The 15,552-nt window shown below is 38.7% G+C and overlaps 1 long non-coding RNA gene across 1 annotated transcript in view; it reads right to left on the bottom strand.

Annotated features, from left to right (window-relative positions):
• LOC127478810 (uncharacterized) overlaps positions 1-6,287 on the bottom strand; it is a 28,083-nt gene extending 21,796 nt beyond the window's left edge. The window contains exon 1 of the long non-coding RNA XR_007907363.1: positions 1,713-6,287. This is a non-coding gene — a long non-coding RNA (uncharacterized LOC127478810). The remainder of the gene's footprint in view (positions 1-1,712) is intronic.
• Between the last annotated feature and the right edge of the window lie 9,265 nt (positions 6,288-15,552).

Below are 15,552 nucleotides of genomic sequence, written 5' to 3'. Positions count from 1 at the left end.
CAGAAGATAATACTGTGGGCAAGGAATTGCACACCTGGAAAACCGCTGTCTTTTCAGGTTTTGCTTTTGTTGTTTTACAGAAGATACAGTCTAATTGGAATTTCCACATTTAGAGATCTGATATTTAATCAAAATGGTATTGACATAGCTTATCTGGCAATTTGGCTCGAAGTTTTAAATTATAATAAGGAGGATCAATTTTTCCTCTCTGTTGCCATGGACTTCAACAGGAATAGAGTTGTAACAACAGGATTTGTGTTACTTGCAGTAAATCATGGCTAAGTGTCACTTCTCTTAAGCAGGTTTCATTTCAAGTAAGTAATTAAAAAACCCCCAAACAATCCTGGTAGTTATGCATTACAGCATTCAGTAAACATATTACTTCCACCCTATTGACTGATAACACCAATCAAACCCAAGGAATTTCTGGACAAAGATTTTCCTTCATCTGACCTGTAAGGAGGTTTTGCATATAGTTCCTTTCCTCTGCTTGAATCTGAGAGCAGCTCAGTCATCAAGGTGTGTCTTGAAGTAGGTTCAGCTACTCATGTCAAAGTATTTTAACAATCTGTCTTTAATTTATTGTTGGAAGAAGCCAGACTGTTGAATCTTAAGCCTTTTGCACATTGTGGAAACTCATAAAGCCTTGAGAGCTTTGTCCGCAGACCCCACAATAAGTATGACTCATGAAATGCTTTTCTTTTCTCAGTATGCAATAAAGAAAAATATTATTTATAGCATCATACAAACTATTAAGAAACTGCTTTTCTTTGAAGTTTAGACATAGCGAGGGAATAATACTTTGGATAAATGGCAGTATTTACAGTTTCTTTGAACTGGGGCCACACATCATATCTTGGCCAAATACGTGGTTATGATGAAGGATTCCAAAATTTCCCAAAATATTTCTGACATTCACAAGTTCACTGAGGTCTAATATCTGGTTGTTTTTGGCTCAGAAGTGACTTAAGCACCAAAGTAATTTTAAGCAAATGAACAGTAGAGCAGTTTCTTTGCCTTAGGGCTCTCACTCCGTGCCTCACATTGGATCTCTACATATATCTTCAAAAAGGTCCTACAGCTCTCAAAAAACACTCTCAGTAGGATTTGTCAAAACCTTTCAGCACAGGCTTATCTGCTCCCACTACAGTTTGTAGCCAGAGCGTGGTAAAACCCACTCCAGCAGAGAGCTGTAACAAGTCGTACATCGCATGACTGTTGCAGCTCTTATCAGCTGTGCTCCAAGAACTTAAATCACGCAAGAAATAGCTCATCAGTGTTCATTCTGGCCCAGACTACAGAGATAAAAATAAGATGACATTTGAGGCACAATCAGATGTAACAAGATGTCCTAGAATGGCACCAGCTTTACGGCAGACGTTTTGCACAGAGAAAAACTGCTCTTTTTCTGAAGCTGATTACAAAGAAGACTGGGAAGCATCATCTCAGCAAAAAATAAGAGGGAAGTAGTTGTTTTGCATGTGTCAGTCAGAGGAGAAATATATGTACAGTTCCAAATAATGTGGCGCCTTTTAACTTGCGCAGCCCAAAATGTGAGTGTTTAAAGCTGGATTCAGATACATTAGTTTCAAGCCTACTTTATTTAGGTTAAAGTCTCTTTCTCATGCCTGCATCTAAGTAACATTTTAAAGTCTAGTAACAGCTATGTGAGACTCAAATAGGACAAAATACTCAGTGCAAAAAAACCCTACCTGTGTGAAATGGAACATGGTAAAGGTCTATTCAGGAGCAAACACCAGAAAATGGATGACAGATGCCCTCTCTTCAGGACTTTCTTCATCTCCCAGCCTCTTGTAGTCAGTATAAGAAAAGAGTCTTCAACAGTAGCCCTGCTATGGAAATAACACTAGTTCTACTCATGGTGCAAAACGTATTCTCCTGAAGCTGTTCATTCTGCAGTACAACTTGAAAAAGAGCAGTAAAAGAGAGCTTAGATGAAAGATTTAAAAATATGCTTGATTTCAATTTTGTCTTCCCTGCCTTCCTGGAACAGTGTAAATCCATGCAATATTCACAGACCCTGACAACAGGTGACCTTTCCTCTTATAAACAGAATATTGCCCTAAGATTTTGTGTTTCCTCTGTTTTCATTCAGAACAATGATACAGGAATCAAACGGAATAAAAAGCAGTTGCTGAAGCACATACTGAAACATGACCTGGGCTGAAGGAACAACTGTCGCACTTTTTACACAATTCAGAAGGGCATTTGGGTTCCTGCTGTCACCAGAAGTTGTATTTTAATCACTACAGAACATGATATGCCCGAGACAACGATGCAAGAGCCACACAACGGCCAGTAATTTTCCTCAGGTCATGTCAGGCAAAAAGTACCATAGTTTCTTTTCTCTCTATCTGATTTTATGCCAACATGTACTCAGAAAGCTGTCGTCTGGCCTTTCTGTCCCTGTGATGTATTGCATCAATCTCTTAGTTCCCACAAGTTCATATTTAAAGAGCTTCTGTTCATTTATGTCTGCCTCGTAAAAGATCTCTTGTGTTGTTTTTCTCCCCACCCCCTTCAAGATTAATAAACATTCTGCTAAGAAAAGGCTTTAGCATCAATCAGATTTCAGAACTGATTAGACAGGAGGTACTCTGGCTGCATTTGAAATGGGCCTCTTTTGACTGTTTTTGCTTCTAAAATTAGCTCAGCTATTTCCCGAGAGAAGTCTCTGGATAGAAGCAGACACCACCACAAGGCAGTACACTGGAGCTGTGTCAGAAAGCACACTGAAAAGCTGATCAGAGTGTCCAAGAAAACTGGGAAACTGCTCTCCTCCATGCCAGCAGCAGGGCCACAGAAGGCCCATGCTGCAAAACACACCCTGGGGGTCTCTGGTCGAAAGAGTCTATGTCTGGTGCAACAAGAGGAAGCCCAAATCTGATGCCAAGGACAAAACACCACTCATCAGCTTCACCCCCTGCAGAATCAGAGCTGCTGTTATTATTTATGCCAGGACTTGTTCTCCCGTGGTTTGTTGCTGAGCAGCCACACCACCACCTCTATCAACAGCAAGATCCACATTTCCCGGAGATGCCCTGGGTGCAATACTGCAGCCACCTGCAAGGCAAAGGCAACAATCCACAAAAAGGTTTTCTGCCCTCGTGCATAAAAAGATGCTCTACACATTTTCTTTCAGGAGCTGTTGAATTCAACCAATTTACTCAGCTCTGTGAAATTCAGTAGAGTAACTTCTGGACTAAGGGGTAAAAGTTCCAATATCCCCATTGTATGGAATGTACCTATGTTGGAATCTGTGCAGGCCCTATTCATACAGGCTTACATCCTTCTGACAGTAGGAAAAAGATAAAAATAGGTTACAGTTACTTTTTCAAGACATACAGGTCTTCTCTCTTTGCTCAGGTTTACTTTCTCCCACCTGCCAGCCCCTACTATGAAACAGGAAACAAACATTGCCATCAGGTCATAGCGTGGTGAGTCGCATGCAAGGGATTTTACAGGACATATTCCCTTTTAAAACTGAAGGAACTGGAAATCTGTGCCCTGGTATGGACAGCTCTGGAAGGGTGGGCTGAGGATGGATATTTAGATTAGATGCAGTTTCTAACAACAACTCATTTGAAGAACAAGAACGAGACACTGACTGCTCCTGACGTTCTGCTCTAGCAGTACTTAAAAAGAGTAATCTAGTTGTAACAGAATGGGAGGCATATCTAACATAAGTATATAGTTTCTTTATCTAACATGTACTGTACAAATAGAAAAGATCCTCAGTAAGTGAGTGAAGCCAGTACTCAAAAAATAAATAAATAAAAAAATCAAACACAGCCTACGTTTTTAGGGAATTAATATTATAAATCCTGAGCAGCCCTTTGTAGTAGGATAACTTGGCAATACTGTGAGTAGCACCTTCAGGTTTTTAGGCAAGGTTTGGGATGAAAGAAGGAGGCAGGAGTTCTCTTGTTCTTCTGTTTGTTTCTTCTTTCTGACACCCTAATGAAAATATTTGAATTTTAACTTCCAGGATTTTTTTTTTTAAAGATCAAAGCTAAGATTAGAAAAAGAGAAGGGAGCATCTCTCTGCAGCTGTCATTGTCTTTATGCACCTGAAGTTTAATTTACACAAACTAATGCTGACATGCAAGCACATGTAACAGTCAAAACTGGTTTTAAAGAAAAGAATTAAAAAAAAGCATAACTCACACCTACATATACAAGAGGAATATTCCCACTCCCACATTTCACATATTAAATAGGAATATGCAATACTAATATTCATACCAGAACTGCTTCTGCTCTTCTTCTGTCTGAAGGTGTTGACCCAAAATGGCAATGGGAGGAAACTAAAACCAATAACAAATGCTAAAATTTTGCTTTAGAGGGCTTCATTAGATTTTATTCCCACAATTATATAAACACATGGGAACTAGTGCTGCTGCAGACTGATTTCGTGACACTTAGTTCAGAGGAGACAAACTCTAGTGCCATCTGAGATTCTTGCACTCTATTGTTAACTTTTTCTGCTTTAGACTATCTTTTTTACTGTATCCATTAGGCCTTAACTAGAGCCTTTCAGAGGCTCCACTGCACCCTCAGCTCCAGCCTAAGAGTTACTTTTGAACGTACCTATTCAAATTAAACTTTAAAAAATACTCTTTTCCTGTCTTTTCAGAAAGGGGTTAACTGATATTTCCAAATCAAAACATTGCACAGGTCTATGACTCAGATAATTTTATTCCTGCTGAAATGAAATAAAAATCAGAAGTTATCATGACAGGTTTTTGGCAGATACAGTAAGGATTGACATTATTCTGTTCAAAAGAGCTATGAAATAATAAAATATCATGTTTGGTGGACATACAGGGGTTCAAAAGCAGTGACTGACAAGCAAGAATGTTTTACTGGTTTACTGTGACAGTAGATAACTTATTCAGCCAGGAAACTACACATAATTCTTTTCTTTTTCTATTATTATTATTTTCTTTCTCTTTCTTTTTTGTGACAGAAAAACCTTCCATAAGTGATAACATATCAAAGTCATATCATTATTCATGCAGGATTTTAAATGCAAATTGCAGTTTAATGAGCAAAAAAATTATTTCATCAAAATGTCCACCAAGGTAACTTCAGGCCAGCTTCTTTCTATCTATGTAAAGACACTACCATGATTACTTAAGAACGTAAAATGCAACATGTCTGCTCGTGAAGTTGATATATAATCCACCAAACAAAAATAAAATAAAAAAATCCAGAGAAAAAACCAGAATGTCTTGAGGCAAAAAGGGGTGCTGCTACAGGGTTTTTTTCAGTCCAGTTAAGAATTTAGACTTTTTTAACTATGGGCATGACTGCTTTCTTTAAAAATCAGTAGGTGCCAAAGACTTGAAGAGAGACAGAGATGCAAACAAAATGGATCATAAGACAATTGATGCAACTGAACATCAGCACAAACTTCCTTAATTAATGAATTTCCAAAATATGATATAAAGTGATTTCAGTTAATTGAGTTAATATTAACCTCTGTGATTGAATTAATGTACACTCCTAATCAGTGAATGTAAGACTTCTCTACACCAGAAGGACTATTGCCAGCAACTTGCTTATTATGATTTGCTTGACTTGTATTAAAAAGCTATTTTTAACATTGTATGCTTAAAGCCAAATCATGCTAGACTGTGGAAATTACAAGGCAATTATAAACACCATTCAGCCTCATCTAGCCTAGAACAGGCAAATCTAACATGCTACAGCAGTGCTTTACGGTGACTGGGTGTGAAAATATCAAGCCAAGAAGGCAGCAAAAACTGAACAGCAATTGAGGGCAGTCCCTACTTTACCCCCAACCAGTCACATGTGGACATGCTGTGATTCTCCTCACTGCTGCTAATACAAAGATACTGTTCCAAAAGTAGCATGTCATGTAAAATACACGTTGCCAAAGAAGATTTTCACAGAAACGCTTGGCACCCAACTCCATTAAAGAATCTGATAATTTAGGTCTGTATCTTTTAGTCAGGTGGTCTCTAAACTCCAGGGAAGTGTGTTCACTACTACAACACTGAGAGGGAACTTAGTGTCCAAAACAGCCAGGAAGATGGGAACTCCTAGGACTGCTCTGTAGCAAACACCCAGTGTAATTAATGCCACTGCAAATCCTCCCCCTGTGCCCTCTGCCAGCCCAGGACACTGAGCTCTGGAGGACAAAGGGTGATGTCGTGTGCAGAGTCCAGCGTGCACCTGATAAGCACATTCCCACAGTTCCCTTTCCAAAGAACGCTTTTCTTTTAAAGATGTGCAGAGGAAAAGAGCAGAGACAGTGCTTACCTGCTCCATAACCTTCTCATGGTTAAGGCACTCCCCAAGGAGGAAAGCAAAAATCCTCTCCTCTTTCCACAGCAAGACCACTGGGTGCAACATAACAGTAGGGGCAGATGTACCTTAATCTGGATAAAGGCAGAAAATAAGAACACAATAAAAAATGCAGAAACACTGTTCCCTCTCTGAGTAGCAAAGAGCCTTCTACATCAGCTTCTGCTGGCTCCAGTTTCTGCATTTTCACTCCAATTAACCATAATAAATTACAGTTATACTGCAGTCAACTTAGACTATGCAGATACAGCCTGGAAACATAAACAGCAAACAGCTGATCCCATGCTATCAGCTGTGTTTCTTCCAGAGTTTAGGACAAAATATTCACTGAAGTCAGGGTATTCTGAAGGCACTTGTAAAGCAGAAGTGGCTCCACTGCAGGAGGATATCCAGACTTGGTGCTCCCCCTGCCTGGCTTAGTTGGAAAGTGTCTCATCTGCAGCAAGCTCATCCTCCCAAGTGCCTGATGTGCATTATCTTTGCAAAATAAAATATCCCAGCTGACCAGTTCCTCTACCATCAATGTCACAAGCCTTTCTGGACATGACAGACATCATTAAGCCTGTAATGTGATCTAAAAGATAAAAAGAATCAGTCAATAAATCTAGCTGGCATCCATCAACAGTAATTGTAGCTCCCAAAGAAAAGTCCCATCTTGACTTGGACTTACACATCGTTTCCTTGAGACACAAAAAGAGTTGGATTATTTGGTAAATCCTGAGGTAGTTTTAAACAGCAAAGCAAAGCATGTTAGTGTTTATGTTTTATTAACTCTGTATGTGCTACTCATGCACTGGTGCATCACACAGAAAAAAGTAAAACTATGCCTTAATGCTTTATGCTGTAAGAAATAAAAATACAAAAGCACAGATTAGGACTAGATTAATTAATTAGTACCTCATGCAAAGCCAACTACTTTAATATTTTGTAATTTCAAAGTAGTCCTTGCACCTATAAATATTATTCAACTGTTTTTCTTCAACCTCTATGTGAACTTGTAAAATTTATATATTTTGCTTGACCATTGCAAAAGCAAAAAGGTCAGGAAAGTAATTTACAAAGTAACAAAGAATAAAGATAAGTTTATATAAACATGAAGAATGGGAACAGTACATACAAGATTTTTTACTTTAATTGTTCCATTAAAGTTCAACACGGTTTAGCAGAAAGAAATGGTGACCTCAAACACTGAGCATTTACAGTAAAGCATAAAACCTCTTATAAATAATGGACTAAGAACAATATGAATTGAAGCCCAGTCTAAATTAAACATCTCACTTTTAATTCATCACTCTCTCAGGGCTGTTCCGAACTTAGTTTTACTTAAGTGTGAAAGAAAACATTGGAGATATTTCTTATCTACTGCAGTTAAACACTAGGATCTCATACTTGAAAACTACTGAGAAATACAGCAAGTAGTTCCTCAAAGACAGGAACTAATCAAGTACATAAATTATATACACAGGCATAAGCTTTCCTACATGTCTACAGAAATTATTTATATAAGAAACCTGACTTTGGTAGGACTCTTCACAGGCACATAAACACTTTCAGAACTAGGAATCAGTCAAATGCTGGAAAAAAAAAAATTCTTTATACACTAAAACAAAAAAGTTTCAAATAGCTTGTAACAGCATCTAAAACACTCACGAAGCTCTCAAGCTCCACTATTTATCATGACATCGTCACAATTAAAAACTTCCCCACATGTATGTGAAACCTAAGTCCAAAAACTAACTGAAACACATAAAACATAACAGATTAACATGGCTCACCTTTTTAAAAATGTTAGTCCACATTAGTTTTTCTCTCCAGTGGAATGGTTGATGCATCTGACATGCTGTTTAATTTTTCTACTAAATATTTCTTTTTTTTTGGGCAGGGGGGATAGTATATGGATGTATGACTTCAAAATTATTTTATATGGACAAAGCCAGCCTTTACATCAGAACAAAGATCTGGACTTTGGCTTCATCACAGTGAAGGTGACTGTCTTTAGAGTTAACTTTTTGACATTTAGCAAGGGATTATATTTACCAAGATATGAGGACTGTAAATTCTGTCCATCTAGAACAGAACCTGGAGCATACAATGAACCCACTGTGTCTGCTGTGATGCAGTCATTAAGACATTACTGCAGTTGAGAACTATAAACTTTATTTCCTGCACATTGTGTTTGTATATGTAATAAACCATGTGGCAGACAGAATTCACTGAATTTAGCTCTGTGGAGAAAGAGGCACACAAAGAAACCAGGATCTTCACTTCTCCTGCTCTCCCACCCAATCAATGCATATTTTCAAGTGTTTCTTCCACCTTCTTTACAGATGTCCCAATTCCTGCCTCAGATTTTTGAGAACCAAAGTCTTGGGATATTTTCTTGGACAAGACTATCTAACTTCCTTATCTCTTGTGTATCTTGTATATCTAGTTGTACTCATTTGTTTTGGAAAGAATGATGGCAGATTGTATGATGCAATTCTCCTGATGCAAATACTGCAGGATACTGCAAGTATTACTTCAGTAAAGCTCCATCTAACATGAAAAACAAGTAGTTCTAGCACTGCATAAATTCTTGTCCTTCTCATTTGTTTTTAAGTCTCTTCCACTTCTGCAAAAGGTGCCAAGCAGCTGTCTGTGTGAGAGAAAAGGCCACTTTTCTTGTTTTCCCAGTCTGAGTACTCTTTGTTCATACTGAGCTTCATTTTTTAGCTCTTTGTTTTCAGTTTTTCATAAACTCTTCAAGCAGTTTCGATTCCAGCCTCATCTTGTATACGAGCATTTTTAACTTCTCAAGACAGGAGAGCATCCAATCTCTACAAAGCATTAGGCCCTTTCAATGACACCTGCCTTCCTCTCGGGTGGTCACAACTTTTACCATTTTTGGTATCCTGAGACTGTGTCAAGCTCTAGGCACACTTAGTCAGCCTTTTGTGAAGCAACCCAGACAATACTGCTAATGGGGATTTGGTGGCTTCAAACTGTTAGCAGATGGCACAGCATGCAGCTTTGGGTGATTCATGAAATACAGAGAGGATGACAATCTACTGGAAGTGTCTCATCCCACTTCAAAGCACTGAACCAAAATTCCAGCTGCACCGAATTTGGATGCTGCTGCATCACTTCCAGGGAAAACAATTCCCCCCTCCTTTCCCTCACACAAGCACTGTTCAGGGCCAGGCCCCCAAAGCCAGCCATAGATTACAGCGTCCTACATTGCATCAATCAAAAACATTTCTTAAAAGGTCAGCCAAACATTCTCTTCTGGTTTTGACTTTTTCATTTCTATTTTACTGTAAAATTACATATTAATAACATATTTTATAAACACAGCGTAAAACATCATTAGCAGTTCATATTCCATTCGGTAACTGACAAAGAAAGAAAAACATGGAATTAGACTTTCCCACCTATTGGAAGGGGTTTGAGCATGTAAAGGAGATACACAAAGAAGGGACATCTATGTAACATACTACTATCATCAAATCATTAGAAATTTGACTTGAATGTTTTCCCATGGGGACAGCTCCTTTATAAAAGTCACTGAGGATTGTTTTCATGTTAAGGATATATTACTAGACATATTGAAGGCACTTTGAAAATCTAGTTAAATACTGGGATTTCTAGCTAGAAGGCAGAAGCCAGAAACAGCACCTGCAGTACAGCGTGAGCACTGAAGGGTCTCTCCAGAGTCACTGGATCTGACTGAGCTGAAGCACCAGAAGTGTGGCACCTAAAGAAGGAAGAGGAAAACTGAAGTCTAGAAGAACATTAAGCTTGAGAGCATCAGAATGACTGTAACTGCTATGAAAAACAGCTAATAGAAATAGGAATCAAAATACTAAGACAAGAAACAGAGGGCAGTGCTACCAGAAAACCATGCTAATATAATTATGCACATAAGCCCCATAAGTACCTGAGGATTCTTTGATATCTTACTGGATAATTTTTTTTTTAATTTTATTTAGAAATGACCAAGTCCTGGACATAGCTGTGATTTTGATGGCATTCAGTGTGTTTTAGTTTGATCCAGGCCAATGCAGTAGGCTGTTGTAGCCCCATGACTGCTTGGCACAGAGTAGGACAGTGCCAGGGAGCAGCACGAGCAGACTGCTGTGCCTGGAAGGATGAGCTAGTTTCTGGGCTACACAGGGAGGCAGGCAGGGTCATGCCCTCACTGACAGCACTGCAGTCCCACCAGACCTGGCAAAAGTGAGCAGACCAGGTCCAGTGATGGTGGCCACGTTCAGGCACAGTTCAGATCCTCAGACAGGAAAGCCCAAGGTCAAGCCAAGAAACTGAACCAGCAGGTAAGGGTCAGGATCAGATCTGCAGAGAGTCACCAGGGTCAGGCACAAGCACAGGTCACCAGGGAAGTCCATAGCAATAAGGCACGTCTGAAATCAAGCCAGAAAGTCAAATCTACGGGTCAAAGCCACGATCTGGCTGATCATCGGGGTACACAGCCAGGCACGGGCATGGCTGCAATGCAGGGACCTTAAATGTAGCAATGGGAGGAGGGAAAAATACACCTGGGGCTCTGGCAAGGTGCTTTTTAAGCCAAAAGAGCCGGAGGTTTTATTCTGGATCACACTGTAAATGCAAGAGGTTCAGGAATCTTCAAAACTTCAAGTTTAACACTAAAACAGAATGAGAGGAGCAAGGGTGAGAAGAAGGGGGGAATGTTTCCTTTGGGCATGGAACACAGACACAGCAGTTTCCCTCTTCATTTCTCTTGTTATTTTCCACATTTGTTGTGCAATAACAGCACAATAATTTAAACATATGTAGTGAAACGTATCAAAGTGAAAATGTATCCATGAGACAAAGCACAAAATAAAGGCTAAAATTCTACATTCAAACTTTTGTCTCTTCCACTTTTTCCCCCCCTTCAATTTTAAGATTCAACTTCCAAGTAACTTCATAACCAAAGTTTGCATGTGCACAACAGATTCCTTATCCAGAATGCTTCCTATGACCATAAATATTTTGAGATGGAAAAGAAAGAATGCGTCACACCACAAGCAAATTGAAATTCAGTTGCACTCATTACAGCTTCCTATTACACTTCTCTCAATTATTTCCTTCAGTACTTTTCCTTCCTTTGATTGAATTTCTGGTATCTAAAGTATTAAACAGTTATTCTGACCAGGAATTTATAACTAAATTTTTCTGGGTACTTTCCCGAAGAACTGAAAGACCTTCAGTGAAGCAACTACTGAACAGATTGTAAAAGGAGTTCATACAAAGTATGGATTATAAGCACATAGACAGTTTCAAGTCCTTAACAATATCTACTTGACCCTTCAAGGTGCACAGGTAGTGGGAGAGATCTTTTCTTTAGAGTGTAATGAAAATTTTCAAGTGTCTCAACATCCTCAGGTCCTCAGTACCTGTCACACAAAGAACAGCAGGACTGACACCTGGTCAGTAAGGCCACATCAGCAAAACCTGTCTGTCTTCTGCCCTGTGCATACACAGGGAAGAACCTGGACCAGGGCAGTCAGTGCAGTCAGGGGTTAGCTTTGTTTGCTTTTATAGGTTTACTGAAGTGGAGGATGTATAAAGAATCTCCACAGACCTCCTTTCCCCCAGTGTTTTTCCCATGGCACGTCTAAGACTGCACAGAGACACAGATGAGTCCTGGATAAGGAGCATCAGGTATCTGGGACAGCATAATCCTACGGTCCTTACCTCTCCACTTCTCAGCATAGCATGAAAATTGCCCCATAAGAGAAGCTCTCTTTTGTCATCTGTCAGGCAGGCAAGAAGTAGCTTTTTTCACTAGTACACAGACAACATTAAGTAATAGTCTCCACCAGTTCCTGTGTAGGGGGACAGTTATGTCTGTCTCACTTCCACGTATCAGCATGTAATTCTAATGATTTTTTTCCTTCACATGAGAGATAGATATAGAAATCTCAGTACATCCCTCACTCTCATTTACCAGAGTTGGGAATGAGTTTACAGAAGGGAAGAAAACCAAACACAAAGAGAAAACTAAAACATCATCTTACGTTGGTAACTTTTGACAGTATAAATATTCTCTGCACTGAGGAAACAACGGCCTGGATGAAGGCAGGAGTCACTGCAAAGATACCACTTCTTCCCACACCACAGTTTCACATTAAAAGATGAGATAAATGAACAAAAATGCTTATTGTCATTCCCAGGGCTATGATAACAAGCTACATTTCTCTCCTTCGCCACTAGAGTACTTTCAGGATTAAAGTCATGGTCTGTCATCATTCACAGACATACACAGTTCCTAAAAATACCTATCTGATGATGCTTCATCACTTTGGACAGCAAATCCCTGCTCTCATGTGAACAGGGATACAGAGATGGAGGACAGGGTGACATTTAAAAGATGGAACAGGGAAAAAACAAATGAAAGCAGCTGAAGAAGCTTCACTTTTAAAACTCTTCTTTTTCTCCTCAAGAGCAATCTGTAGTCGTGTTTAGTTCACCTCTTAGTGCTACCACACTAAGACTTCAAAGTAAACACTGAGTGTCAAACTTCCTGAAATGCTCTACAGATTTTTGAGTGATTGAGAAGTCACCAATGCATTACTGGAAAAAACAAGAAGTGGAATTAGAAGGACATGGTACAAGAAAAAGGTCGTGACACTCTTTTCCTCTCTTAGAAAACATTTTTTCTATTGAGAAACAATACTCTTAAGCCATGATGCTGTTTAAATTTTTGAAGCACACTACAAAGTAACCACGATGAGTCAAGTCAAATATGTCCAGGCTGTTCAAAGGGTTACTTTAATACTACCAGCAGAACTCTACGCACATGTCTTGCTTCCTCAAGACATTCTTTGCTTTTCCATCAACTCTCAGAGTACAACAACTTAGCAATACCATTTTTCTGCATTTGATGTAAAGAAATGTTAATTCACATATACACTTTTCTGCATACTTGCACAAAGTGTTTCAAGTAAGAGGTACTACTGGATGTTCAAGCTAGAAATTATTTTTATAAAAAACACCCTACAGTTATTTAATGTTTTCTTGTTTAAATTGGGATATAATGATTATCTTGGTATCAGTCTGCCATTGATAACGTTAGCAGAAATTAGTAAAAATATTTACATAAAGCACACTTTATTTTTCATTCACTGAACTGTAAATATCAGACACTGATAACATTGCAGATGATTTGATTAGTTATTGTCAGAGACGTAATCCCAGCAATTAGCAATGTGTATATTGAAAAAAAGAAGTCAAATATTAACATAATCTTCAATTGCTGTAACTAAAGCATAAACAAACCACGCAAAATATGGAAAATACTTGCTTATCATGGAAAAATATTTAACTAGATTTTCAAAGTGCCTTCAATATAACAAACTCTATTAGATGTTATTAATAGAGGAAAGTGAGATTATCCAGAGCAGACAAAAAGGCTCCATGGCTAAACCAACATTTGCAGCTACTATATGTAACAGAGAAACCTACCTCAGTTTCACATAACCTCATAATTGTAACTCTGTGGGAACAACTCTGCATGATCACCACTTCCACTAAAAAGAGATTGCTTGAACAAAAAGAGTGAGATTGCCAGTAGAACTTCTTATGAACCTACTGCATACAGATGACTGATCTAAATATCCCTATCAGGTGTTCACCAAACAAAAACCAAACCAAAAAGAAAGACCTGTAACATTTCCCCACAGCTGGAGGGAACGCATAGGATGACTTTCTCTTTGTATTTTATTTGATGAGAATGTTCAGGGACCTCAGAGAAAATCTGTATTTTATAATCTCACATAATTCCCATTTCAGAAATGCATAAACTTTCAGGAAAGAAATTTCACTAGCAAGGCACAAAGTGATCAAGCCCATACATCCTTAATGATCCAATTTTTACTGTTTTTTTTTTAACAAAAAAAATGTTTTTTTCTACTCTACGAAACTTATCTGTAACATAATTCCATAATAAAAATTATGTTGCTAAAATGATTCACAGTATTCTGAGCACTCTGTAAGGATTTACATTGGATAAAGCTCCTTAGAGTAGCAAATTATGATAAAATGCTTCTGCAGGAACACCAGTCCTCTTTCACAAAGGTATGAAGTGAACACAGGCTATAAACTTGACACTTCTCCACTTTCCTATTATGCTTTTAAGGTTGAAAACAAAATTGATCAAGTGTTCTTTGCTGGACACATTAATTTTACTGTAGGAGTAACTGCACTGTCATTTTGAAGCAGCTTAGTCACTCTACTTAAACCCAAGGACTTCACAGACAAGTCTGACAGTGCATATTTCAGCATCAACTCTCATTCTTCCAGAAAGCTCCCTCTCTTCAACCAAACCAGGCTGATTAAGCAAACACTGTTTCACTAATTAACAGAATGAGGAGTTTCAGCTTTCTCAAGACAAGACTGAAGAAGTGTTTCCAACCCTGAAGACCACTAAGACATTCTGTGGTTGGTGTTCATCAGAAGCCAGACTGTTCCACGCAGCTGCCTCATAAATCCAGTAAAGTTGGATGCTATCACTGCCATATTAAAACAGGCTTTAACTTACCAAGACATTGATCAGCCACCTACCAATAGAAACAGCGAACATGACTGAGTTTAGGGTGCAACATGAAAGGTTTAGTACCTACCTGGGGGGTGAGGTACCACACAAGGCTTTGAAAACACCTAGGAAGTAGGTTTCCCTTGAATCCCAGTAGTAAGTCAACTTTTAAGGAAGCTGCAGGATAATCAACTGAAAAAATTTCAGTCATCGCAGGAGTAGTTTGAGGAATGCGTAAGAATTATTTCATTTCTTTACACTCATCAGGTCTAAGCACAGAAACCACTTAAATGTTAACATGAAACTTTGGTTTACTGATACAGTATTGGGATAAAGAAGATAAATAGCTCAGCCCATGCTGTAAGATCACACCTAAAGTCTGCCAAACATGATGTGCACAGTAACACATGGTGTGTCTTTGACAGGTAAATATTGTTATTCACCACACCAGAAAGTACTGTATCACTGGCTAAGAACACAGGATTTTTGTTTTCTGGCAAATTACTGTAACTTGAAAGCAGTAGGTGATTCAGCATTTTCTAATTTTGATGTTAATTCTATTTACTTGGTCAGGGAGCAAGAAGAAATTCCTCAAAGTTCACAACCAGTGCTGCTGAGAACTGCTTCTTCTCAGCCAGTCATCTAGAAATACAGCCCTGCAGCTT

The sequence above is a fragment of the Manacus candei genome, unplaced genomic scaffold, assembly GCF_025592945.1.
Source record: "Manacus candei isolate 608988 ecotype Guabito, Panama unplaced genomic scaffold, ASM2559294v1 h1tg000005l, whole genome shotgun sequence".
Classification (NCBI taxonomy): Eukaryota; Metazoa; Chordata; class Aves; order Passeriformes; family Pipridae; genus Manacus; species Manacus candei.
Note: the sequence above shows the minus strand (reverse complement) of the source record. Positions and strands in the feature narration are given on the sequence as shown.